The 11,856-nt window shown below is 48.4% G+C and overlaps 1 long non-coding RNA gene across 1 annotated transcript; it reads right to left on the bottom strand.

The window, feature by feature from the left end:
* Window positions 1-5,196: 5,196 nt before the first annotated feature.
* On the bottom strand, window positions 5,197-9,860 carry LOC112618234. Its single transcript, XR_003118054.1, has 2 exons — window positions 9,174-9,860; window positions 5,197-5,462 (listed from the first exon to the last, which is right to left on the bottom strand). It is a non-coding gene; the product is annotated as an uncharacterized LOC112618234 (long non-coding RNA).
* Between the last annotated feature and the right edge of the window lie 1,996 nt (window positions 9,861-11,856).

The following is an 11,856-nucleotide window of genomic DNA, read 5'->3' as shown; positions in this document are numbered from 1 at the left end:
GCCCACCTGAGATCATGCGATCGCCATCGTAGGACAAGCAAGCCGAACTCCTGGGCCTGGGGTCCTGTTTGCCAACAGGAAGGGACAGTGGACGTCTGGATGTTGTGAGTGCCTCAAGTCACTGACTCCCGCTCCTCATGACCAAGGGGATGATGGGCAGCTGTTTCATAAGCCCCCAGTGGCAAACCCGGTGGCCGGGGGCCCAGGAAGAACCCTAACTTGGGAGTGTAGCCCTTTAGGCATCTCAGAGCCAGGGACAAGAAAGAAAATCAGGTTGCGTTGTCAGTGTGACTGAAGCAAATTACCTTCCCTGGGCTGCTTTCCTTTATCACTTCTCACCTCCCTCCGGGGACCCTGAGATGCCTTGGAAATCAGATGGGAAAAGCACTGTCACTCACTGCAGGGGTTGTAGTTATGCTGGTTACTGATGCCAATGTGAATACCAAGCTACTGCAGTGAGTCATTTGGGACAGTGTCAGCAGTCAGAGCATGGGTCACAATTGTTCCAAACCATGGCAGTCGGTGCTTGCTGCCCAAACTATTGTCTGAGTTTAGTTTTTAAGAAATTTAGGCCAGGCACAGTGACTTACACCTGTAATCCCAGCATTTTGGGAGACCAAGACAGGTGGATCACGAGGTCAGGAGATTGAGACCATCCTGGCTAACACGGTGAAACCCCGTCTCTACTAAAAAATACAAAAAGAAATTAGCTGGGCGTGGTGGCGGGCGCCTATAGTCCCAGCTACTCGGGAGGCTGAGTCAGGACAGTGGCTGAACCCAGGAGGCGGCCCTTGCAATGAGCCCAGATTGCACCACTGCACTCCAGCCTGGGCAACAGAGCATGACTCTGTCTCAAAGAAAAAGAAAAAAAAAAGAAATTAAAAAAAATTATAGAATACAAAGAACATAAAATATACCATTGTTACCATTTTTTTTTCTTTTTTTGAAACAGAGTCTCACTCTGTCGCCCAGGCTGAAGTGCAATGGTGCAATCTCAGCTCACTGCAACCTTTGCCTCCTGGGTTCAAGCAATTCTCCTGCCTCAGCTTCCCAAATAGATGGGATTACAGGCACCCGCCACCACTCCTGGCTAATTTTTGTATTTTTAGTAGAGACAGGGGTTTCACCATATTGGCCAGGCTGGTCTTGAACTCCTGACCTCAGGCAGTCTGCCCACCTTGGCCTCCCAAAGTGCTGGGATTACAGGCATGAGCCACTGCGCCCAGCCCATTGTTACCATTTTTAAGTGTCCAGTTCAGGAGTATTGCATACATTCACATTGCTATGCAACCTATCTCCAGAACTTTTCATCTTGAAAAATTGAAATTCAAAAAAAATAAAAAATAAAAAATGAAAGAAAAAGAAAAAAAAAATAAGAAGAAGAAGAAAAAAGAAAAACCGAAACTCCATGCTCATTAAACAGCTCCCTGTTTTCCCTCCCCCAGCCCCTGGCAACTAGCACTTTACTTTCGGTTTCTATAAATTTGACTTGAGTATTTTTTTTTAAATCAACAAAACTCTTAACTTGCACTGTCAATATATTCAAAATATTCCAGTATATTCCAAAATATTCCACGGCAGGCCTGGGTCACGCTGGATTAATAAAGACAAGGATTGGCCTAGATGGAGTCACACCATCCCCAACCTTGGGTCTGGGTAATTCTCAACACCCTAATTCATTCTCCCCTGGCAGCTGGAGAGACCGGTGGGACAGCCACTCACTGCAGAAGGGGTGGTGACAGACGTGCTCATTACTTCCGAGGGCCTGGCTCTGCGCCGCCACACACTTATCTGCCTGCTCCATCTCTGGAGTTTATGGCTCCAAGCTTTGGCAATGGAAGTTGTGCTTCCACTATTAGCCAACACTGAGCCGGACCCTGGTAACTGACACAGCTGTGCATCTAGTGTAGCTCGGGTTGAGATGACTTGGCTTTTTAAATTGCCTTCTCTGAATAGATATTTATCCTAAGACTGGATAAAAGACTAGTCGCATGAAATCGGGTTTTCAAAACGGAACTGCCTGTGAGGGTGTGTGTGAGTATGGATGTCAGGTGGCGGGGGCTGAGAAAGAAAGCGCCAAGTGGGGCCTCCCATTCCACACGACTCACACGTTGCTCACGTACTCACACCCAGCCCCCGCACCCCAACCCCAACACACACATGCACGGCTGTAAACTGTATGACTTGGCTCCTGCCTGCCTCTCCCAGGCCATCTCTCTCTGTGGTCCAGCCACCGTGGGCTGTTTTCTGCTCCACACACACTCAGGATTGCTGTGTCCCAGGGCCTGCTTGGTGTCCTCTGCATAGACACTAGACCAGAGCTCACAGAGCCGCCTCCCTCTCAATAATCAGCTCTCAGCTCAAATGCCACCTCTTTAAAGAAGACTTCCTTAGAAATGGCCTGATTTCTAGTTTCACCAAAAACTGACCCTGAGATGAGAATTTGGGTATATGGCTTATTTGGAAGGTGATCCTGAAATGAGTGAGAAAAGGAAATCCGAAAAAGCAGGCCAGTAAAGCGTGTGTCACTTAAGGAGCAGGTAACCACTGTAGGCAACTGGGGCTCATCCCCCAGGACTCCTGAGAGCCCTCGCAGCGTCCTACCAATGGTTACAGATGTATTTGCCTTGGAGTATTTCATTAAGCTGCATATTTGCTCTGTGTATTTTTCTGTATCTGGATTTTACAATACAAGATTTTTTTTTTTTTTTTTGAGATAGAGTCTCACTCTGCCACCTAGGCTGGAGTGCAATGGTACGATCTTGGCTCACTGCAACGTCTGCCTCCCAGGTTCCAGCGATTCTCCTGCCTCAGCCTCCTGAGTAGCTGGGATTATAGGCACCTGCCACCATGCCTGACTAATTCTGGTATTTTTAGTAGAGACAGGGTTTTACCATGTTGGCCAGGCTGGTCTCGAACTCCCAACCCGAGGTGATCTGCCTGTCTTGGCCTCCTAAAATACTGAGATTACAGGTGTGAGCCACCATGCCTGGCCATTTTCTGTTTTTTGAGACAGGGTATCACTCTGTCACCCAGGCTGGTGTGCAGTAGTGCAACCATGGCTCAGTGTAGCCTTGACCTCCCAGGCTCAAAGGACCCTCCCACCTCAGCTGATACTACAGGCATATACCACTGTGAAAGGAAAATAAACCTTGGAACCCTAAAATCACTAAGCTAAAGGGAAAAGTCAAGATGGGAACTGCTAGGACAAACCTGCGTTGCTAGGACAAACGCAGTGGCTCACGCCTGTAATCCTAGCACTTTGGGAGGCCAAGGCGGGCAGATCACGAGGTCAGGAGATCGAGACCATCCTGGCTAACACGGTGAAACCCTGTCTCTACTAAAAATACAAAAACTTAACTGGGCACGGTGGCGAGCACCTCCCAGCTACTCAGGAGGCTGAGGCAGGAAAATGGCGTGAACCTGGGAGGCAGAGCTTGCAGTGAGCCGAGATAGCGCCACTGCACTCCAGTCTGGGTGACAGAGTGAGACTCCGTCTCAAAAAAAAAATAGAAAGTCATTCCTCTGCTCACTGAGATAGATGCATATCTGATTGCCTCCTTTGGAAAGGCTAATCAGAAAGTCAAAAGAATGCAACTCTTTGTCTCTCACCTACCTGTGACCTGGAAACCCTCTCCCTTCTTGAGTTGTCCCGCCTTTCCGGACAGAACCAGTGTACATTTTACATTGATTGATGTCTCATGTCTCCCTAAAATGTATAAAACCAAGCTGTCGGCCGGCATGGTGGCTCGCGCCTATAATCCTAGCACTTTGGGAGACCGAGGCGGATGGATCACCTGAGGTCAGGAGTTCAAGACCAGCCTGGCCAATGTGGCAAAACCCTGTCTGTACTAAAAATACAAAAATTAGCTGGGCGTGGTGGCAGGCGCCTGTAATCACAGCTACTCGGGAGGCTGAGGGAGGAGAATTGCTTGAGCCTGGGGGGCGGAGGTTGCAGTGAGCTGAGATCATGCCACTTCATTCCAGCCTGGGTGAAAGAGCGAAACTGTGTCTCAAAAAAACAAAAAAGCTGTGTGACCAGGCGTGGTGGCTCACGCCTGTAATCCCAGCACTTTGGGAGACCAAGGCAGGCGATCACCCGAGGTCAGGAGTCTGAGACCAGCCTGACCAACGTTGTGAAAACCCATCTCTACTAAAAAATACAAAACTTAGACAGGTGTGGTGTGGTGTGCCTGTAATCCCATCTACCTGGGAGGCTGAGGCAGGAGAATAGCTTGAACCCGGGAAGCGGAGGTTGCCATAAACTGTGATCATGCCACTACACTCCAGCCTGGACGACAGAGCAAGGCTCCGTCTCAAAAAAAATAATAAATAAAGTAAAAATAAAAATAAAACCAAGCTGTGCACCCACTACCTGGGCACATGTCATCAATACCTCCTGAGGCTGTCACCAACTCTTGGTCTCAAATGATCCACCCACCTTGGTCTCCCAAAGTGTTGGGATTATAGGCGTGGGCTGCCGCTCCTGGCCAAAAATAAACTTTCTAAATTAACTGAGACCTTTCTCAGATTTTCAGGGTTCCCACCACCAAGCCTGGTTAATCTTAACATTTTCTGTAGGGATGGGGGTGTTGTGGGGGTGGGCTGAGGGAAGGGGGAGGTCTCACTATGTTCCTAGGCCTGGTTGTGAACTCATAGGCTCAAGCAATGCCCCCATCTCTGCTATGCAGCCAATACAAGATTTTTTAAAAAGTTCCTCGGAGAGGTGAGGAGGCTGAGGTGCATGTTCACCGACTCCTGTCCCTCTTTGGTTGAAGGCTGCTCGTGGGGACACTTCGGGTCATCTGGGGTAGAGGAGCAGAGGAAGCCCTCAGGCAGAGACCCAGGAAAGCCTCTGCACAAATGGGCACTGTCTGGAGTGGACGGAGAGGACAGGAGAGGCCCTGACGGGTGTCCAATGCCACCTCACCAATGTCACACCCACCTTCACCATGACTTTCTCTATCCAAATCCCAGGGGCCTAAGCTTCAGGACCCCTCACTGGCATGCCCCGTCCAGGCCCTAGGAGAGAGGTGTTGTTACTATTATCCTGTGTTTACAGATGAAGAAAATGACACACAGTGAATGGAAGGAACTTGCCCACGGCTCGAGAGCAGCAGAAGAGGGCAAGTCTTATCCGCTGACAATTCCTTTCCTAATCTTTAAGGAATCAAAGCACAATGATGAAAAGTTTAGAGGTTTAAGGTTTAAATAATGCTCTAGGTAGGCCGGGCACGGTGGCTCACGCCTGTAATCCTAGAACTTTGGGAGGCTGAGGTGGGCTGATCACAATGTCAGGAGTTCGAGACCAGCCTGGCCAACGTGGTGAACTCTCGTCTCTACTAAAAATACAAAATTAGCTGGGTGTGGCAGGATAATCACTTGAACCTGGGAGGTGGAAGTTGTGGTGAGCCAAGATCACGCCATTGCATTCTAGCCTGGGCAACAGAGCAAGACTCTGTCTAATATAAATAAATAAATAAATAAATAATTTCCAAGTATAGTCACAAGACAAAAAAGAGTGACTCATGAAAGGAGAGAGGACTTAAATACTCTTAAGTACTGGCTGTGGGTTAGCACAAGAAAGGAGTAAATGCAAGGAACTGGATAGAATGACTGATTTAGTGGCTGGGTGCAGTGGCTCGCGCCTGTAATCCCAGCACTTTGGGAGGCTGAGGCGGGTGCATCACCTGAGGTTGGGAGTTCGAGACCAGCCTGACCAACATGGAGAAACCCTGTCTCTACTAAAAATACAAAATTAGTCAAGCATGGCAGGAGAATCACTTGAACCCAGGAGGGAGAAGTTGTGGTGCGCAGAGATCGTGCCATTGCACTCCAGCCTGGGCAACAAGAGTGAAGCTCTGTCTCAAAAAAAGGAATGACTGATTTAGGTACAGGAGAGCAATTTGTTAATACACTTGTGCATAACTTTGCTCACTTTCTTTCTCTGTTGCTAAAGTAATTTGTAGGCCAGGTCCAGTGGCTCATACCTGTTATCCCAGCACTTTGGGAGGCCGAGGCAGGTGGATCACTTGCAGTCAGGAGTTCGAGACGAGCCTGGCTAACATAGCGAAACCCCATCTCTACTAAAAATACAAAAATTAGCTGGGTGTGGTAGAGCATGCCTGTTGTCCCGGTTACTCGGGAGGCTGAGGCAGGAGGATTGCTTGAACCCGGGAGGGTTCAGTGAACTGAGATTGTGCCCCGTACTCCAGCCTGGTCGACAGAGCCAGACTCTGTCTCAAAAAGGAAAAAAAAAGTAATTTGTAGAAATTCACATAAAGGTAGCAAAAAGGTATATAATTCATCCATAATCCCAGCTCTCAAAGGCCACCATTATGAACACTTTTGTAAGTTATGAATGAATGCTTTTGTAAGTAATTATGAGTGCTGGGATTACAGGCTTGAGCCACCCATGCCTGGCCAAAGCAGATCTTATTGTGTTCCTTGTCCTGTCCTTCCCAGCTTACCTACCTTCATTTGTCCAATCACAGACCCCAGGACCCACAGACAACAGTAAAAGGTCCAAAGGTAGAAAAGCCAGACCAGAGGCCAAGTGCTGGGCTTTTCCCACACCATGTGCAACTGTCCCCTAACATTTGTACCAGCTGCTTCATCATAACCATACAGAAAATGGTACCTGGCCAGTCTCTTGCTAGGTTAGGGTGCAGCTCCCTGACATACTTGCAAGTCTTGTTCCAGGTCAGGTCTGTGGTCCTGTAATTCCAACTCTGTCTATCTCTCAACTAGAGGCGTGTGGGTCGGGGCATTGCCTCTGACTGATGGACACTGAAGTTCTGCATCTCCTAAAGGTCACAGTAAAGAGGCATTGAGGGGTGGACGGCGAATGTTACCCTCTATTTGTAACCGTGGAATGCAGAGACGTAGCCCCTGCTCTTCCCTCTGCCCAGCACAATCATCCTCCCAAAAGCTGGACCACTTAATCCCACTTCCTTCAGAGATCATCTTACCAGAGGCCTTTCTTGGCCAATCTCTATACAATAACCATCCCACTCACACACACCCTTGGCCCTCTCCAGAGCCTTACCCTACTTTTTCTTGACAGCACATACCACTTGTTTTATATATGTATGTGTGTGTGTGTACACATAAATATATATATTTGGATTTATTGACTGTACCCTCTACCCTCTTCCCACTGGAAAGAAAGGCCTATAGGGGAGGAACTTTGGTTTGGCTCTTCGCTGTGTTATTATTACCCACTAGCACAGCTGCCAGCCAACAAATATTTGTTGAAGGGATTAATGTAATCTCTCCTCCCACTTATATTACTGTCCTTGCAGTTTCTAATTTCAACTTACAAGTGGACTATGAACTGCAAATTCCTACACTATGCACTGATGCTAATTAAAAAATCATTAGGATGGCCTGAAATGAATTTGGCTTAATTTTAATCTGCCACCTGAATGTGGTCCAGGTTCCAGGTGAAAACAAATACAGGATCCTTCAGGATTTGAGACCTGCAGTACAGTAATTCCAGCAGAGATAAGCAGCGTTCCTGGAATTTGTCCCTTAACCTCTTCGCTGCTTAATCACACAGTGTTCCCTGCCCAGGCCAGTCAGCATTACCTCCTGACTTCAAAATGCCCTTCTCCAGCTACTGTGCTGGTAAAAAAAAAAAAAAAAAAGCACTGTGAGGTCCACTGGAGCAAATTTTAATTTTAATGTGCCAAGTCACCAAAGAGCCAGCTGATTTGACTTGGCTGCCAAGGAAGGAATGGTGAAAAGTATGTGGACAAAAGAGATCATTTGTTGTTTTTACCTCAAACAATTCTCAAAACATATTTCATATTGAGAATGAGACAGGCACAAATGCACGTCTGGACTGTACATATTGTTGAAGGTAAATTCATTTGCTCAGTGAGTCAAGGTTGGCAGGAAATGTACAGACCTTGCTTCTGATGCTGAGGCTTCAGTCAGTCATAAAATTATCTAGATCATTTAAGACATAATTACTTCTATCTCAGCCAATTATTTCAGTAGAAAGTTTTTTTCTTGGCTGGGTGCAGTGGCTCACGCCTGTAATCCCAGCACTTTGGGAGGCCAAGACGGGCGGATCATGAGGTCAGGAGATCGAGATCATCCTAGCTAACACGGTGAAACCGTCTCTACTAAAAATACAAAAAAAAAAAAAAATTAGCTGGGCGTGGTGGCAGGCGCCTGTAGTCCTAGCTACACAGGAGGCTGAGGCAGGAGAATGGTGTGAACCCAGGAGACGGAGCTTGCAGTGAGCTGAGATCGCGCCACTGCACTTCAGCCTGGGCGACAGAGCGAGACTCCGTCTCACAAAAAAAAAAGAAAGTTTTTTTCTTTCTTTTCCAAAACAATCCTTAATTCATTAAAAGTGCTTATTTCAAAATATTTTATAGATAACGGGGTTTAGAATGTGTATATACAGGCCAGGCACAGTGGCTCACATCTGTAATCCCAGCACTTTGGGAGGCCGAGGCAGGTGGATCACCTGAGGTCAGGAGTTCGAGACCAGCCTGGCCAATATGGTGAAACCCCGTCTGTACTAAAAATACAAAAATTAGCTGGGCGTGGTGGCACATGTCTGTAGTCTCAGCTACTCAGGAGACTGAGGCAGGAGAATTGCCTGAACATGGGAGGTGGAGGTTGCAGTGAGCTGAGATTGCGCCACTGCACTCCAGCCTGGGTGACAGAGTGAGACTAAGTCTCAGAAAAAAAAAAAAAAAATGTATGTGCAAAGAATAAAGTGAACCTCATGTGACTACACTGGAGACACAAGCACCTCCAGAGACCCCTGAGCACTCTGCCATTCCGTCTCCTTTCCTCTCCAGAGGTAACCAATATCCAGACCTTTGTGTTAACCACCCCCTGGCATTTATTCTTAATTGTTTTTATCTCTCTGTGAATCTCTCAAAAACATTGTTTAGTTGGAAAAAAACTGAGCAGTAAGCACAGACCTAGCTTTGTAAGAGGAGGGCAACGATGCTCCCACGGCTTGCAAGCTCCCTGAAGATGACCTGAGTGGAGCTTCCGGGCAGAGGCTGGCTTCCACGTCCCCTCGAGTTCTCCAGAATCCCTCTGGGGTTGTGTCACAGGGCGTAGTGTCAGTGAGGTGCTGGCTGACCAGCAGAAACATGGGCAAAGGGCATGGGCTGCTCTGGATTTTCTGCCTCTAGATTCACCATGGCTGCAGTGGGTGGAAACAGACCTGGAAGAGATCATCAGTGCTCCCGGGCGCTCTGGGAAGCAGGGCCTTTCATCTTCTTTAACCTGGGCACACCTGAGCATTTTTATCTTCATGTACAAGGACCATCGTTACTCTGTGATCACAACCCTCCGCATGTCTGTCTTCTGAGTCACAGCTGCAGTCTGGACTGGCTGCTCACTATTGCTAGGCGGGAGCACAGCTGTCCTCCCAGGAACTCCCTTGTCCTCCCCGGTTTCAGGATCCCTGTATCCCATGTCTCCTTTTTCCTGGGACTACTTCTTCATCTGGGGGAGCACATCGTCTGATAGCTTCCCGAGAAAGGGTGAAAGGATGTAAATAGACAAGGCTGCCTGACACTACTCGGGGCGGGGGGAGGGGTGTCCAGGTGCCCCCCTATGCACCGCTCCTCTCCGAGGGCTTCCTGGGAGACAGTCAACCAGCTGGGATGTTCTAATTTGGACTCAGTAGAAACTATCAAAGTGGATGCAGTCTCAGAAAACTAGGAGGGTCAAGAATTGAGTCTGTTCTTGGCTGATCCCATCTCTGACAAAAAAAAAAAAAAAAGAGAGAGAGAGAGAGAGAGAGAGAGAATTGAGCCTGTTGTAGTGCACAGCATTCCAGCCACTGCATTCCAGCCTGGTCAACATAGTGAGACCCCGCTGTAATTAAAAAAACACAAAAACAAATGGAGCCTGGAGGAACTTAAATTAGCATTGTCCTGGCCTTGGAATGCCTTTAGAAAAACAATAGAAAAACCCCTAGGCCCAGCGGTGCAAGCAGAGATAAGGGGAGCCTGTCAAGCACTGGTGCACCAAAAATTCAAGGCCTGGGCCCCACAGCTCCCTGGCAGCAGCATTTGAGCCTTATAAGGCAGCGTAAGTTGTTTCTAGGTGCTGAGGAGGCTGGGGATACAGGAGGCAGCGAGTCCACATCTCTCCTCCCCTACCTGGCAGTCCCCACCCCATCCAGGCACTGATAAGATATTGCAGTCCTGACTGTGTCTCCCTGAGATTTAAGAGAGGTATCGGCAGACACACCCTATGTGTTTGGCTTCCATCCCCAGCCCGGCCCATTTGCTGCTGGGAGTAAACCAAAGCAAAAGCACTCTGAAATGGAACCAAGTCACCATTCTCTCCTATCTGGAATCTGGGTGAGACTTTGTGGTCTTAGTCAAAGCGTGCTGACCTGGGGGCAGGGGACATGGGCCCCACCCCTGGGAGCCACTAGTGCATGCTCCTGGACAGTCATTATCTGGGCCCTGGGTTAGTTCCTCTTCTTTAAACTGGAGGTTGGATGTCAGGGGTTCTGCTCTCATGGAACATAGGAATCACCTGGAGAGATTTAACTAGCTGCAGCCACCCAGGTCCCACCTGGAGACTCTGATACAATTGGTCTGTAGGGAGGCCCAGGTAACATATTTTTGAAAACTCTTAGTTATTATTGCATCATCAAGCTGAGAAACACTCACAGATGACTCTAAGGACTTTTGTAGCGTTATGATTCAGTAATTCTGATAAGAAACTGTAGGTAATTTTTTTATTTTTTAGAGTCTCAGGCCAGGCGTGGTGGCTCACACCTGTAATCCCAGCACTTTGGGAGGCCGAGGCAGGCGCATCACGAGGTCAGGATATCCAGACCATCCTGGCTAACACGGTGAAACACCGTCTCTACTAAAAAAAAAATACAAAAAAATTAGCCAGGTGTGTTGGCAGGCGCCTGTAGTCCCAGCTACTTGGGAGGCTGAGGCAGGAGAATGGCGTGAACCTGGGAGGCAGGGTTTGCAGTGAGCCAAGATCGCGCTGGGGCCTCCAGCCTGGGCAACTGAGCGAGACTTCATCTCAAAAAAAAAAAAAAAAAAAAGAGTCTCGCCCCGTCACCCAGGCTGGAGTGCAGAGGTGCAATCTCGGCTCACCGCAACCTCTGCCTCCCGGGCTCAAGTGGTTCTCGTGTCTCAGCCACAGAGTAGCTGAGATTACAGGCAAGTGCCACCATGTGTGGCTAACGTAGGTAATTTTTTTTTTTTTTTTTTTTTTTTGAGATGGAATCTCTCTCTGTCACCAGGCTGGAGTGCAGTGGCACGATCCCGGCTCACTACAACCTCTGACTCCCCCGTTCAAGTGATTCTCCTGCCTCAGCCTCTGGAGTAGCTAGGATTACAGGCATACGCCACCTTGTCCTGCTAATTTTTGTATTTTTAATACAGCCTGGGTTTCACCATGTTGGCCAAGATGCTCTGGATCTCCTGACCTCCTGATCCGCCTGCCTTGGCCTCCCAAAGTGCTGGGATTACAGGCGTGAACCACCGTGCCCGGCTGTAGGTAATATTTTGCAACATAAAATCCAAGAGTAGGCCAGAAGCAGTGGCTCATGCCTGTAATCCCAGCACCTTGGGAGGCTGAGGTGGGTGGATTGCTTGAGCTTAGGAGTTCGAGGCCAGCCTGGGCAACACAAGGAAACCCTGTTGCTACTAAAAACACAAAAATTAGCTGGGTATGGTGGTGCACACCCGTGGTCCCAGCTATTTGGGAGGCTGAGGTGGGAGGATCACCTGAGCCTGGGAAGGTCAACGCTGCAGTGAGCTGAGATATCATACCACTGCACTCCGACCTGGGTGACAGGGTGAGGCCCTGTCTCAAAAAAAAAAAAAAAAAAAAAAG

This window comes from Theropithecus gelada, chromosome 1, assembly GCF_003255815.1.
Source record: "Theropithecus gelada isolate Dixy chromosome 1, Tgel_1.0, whole genome shotgun sequence".
Lineage (NCBI taxonomy): Eukaryota > Metazoa > Chordata > Mammalia > Primates > Cercopithecidae > Theropithecus > Theropithecus gelada.
Note: the sequence above shows the minus strand (reverse complement) of the source record. Positions and strands in the feature narration are given on the sequence as shown.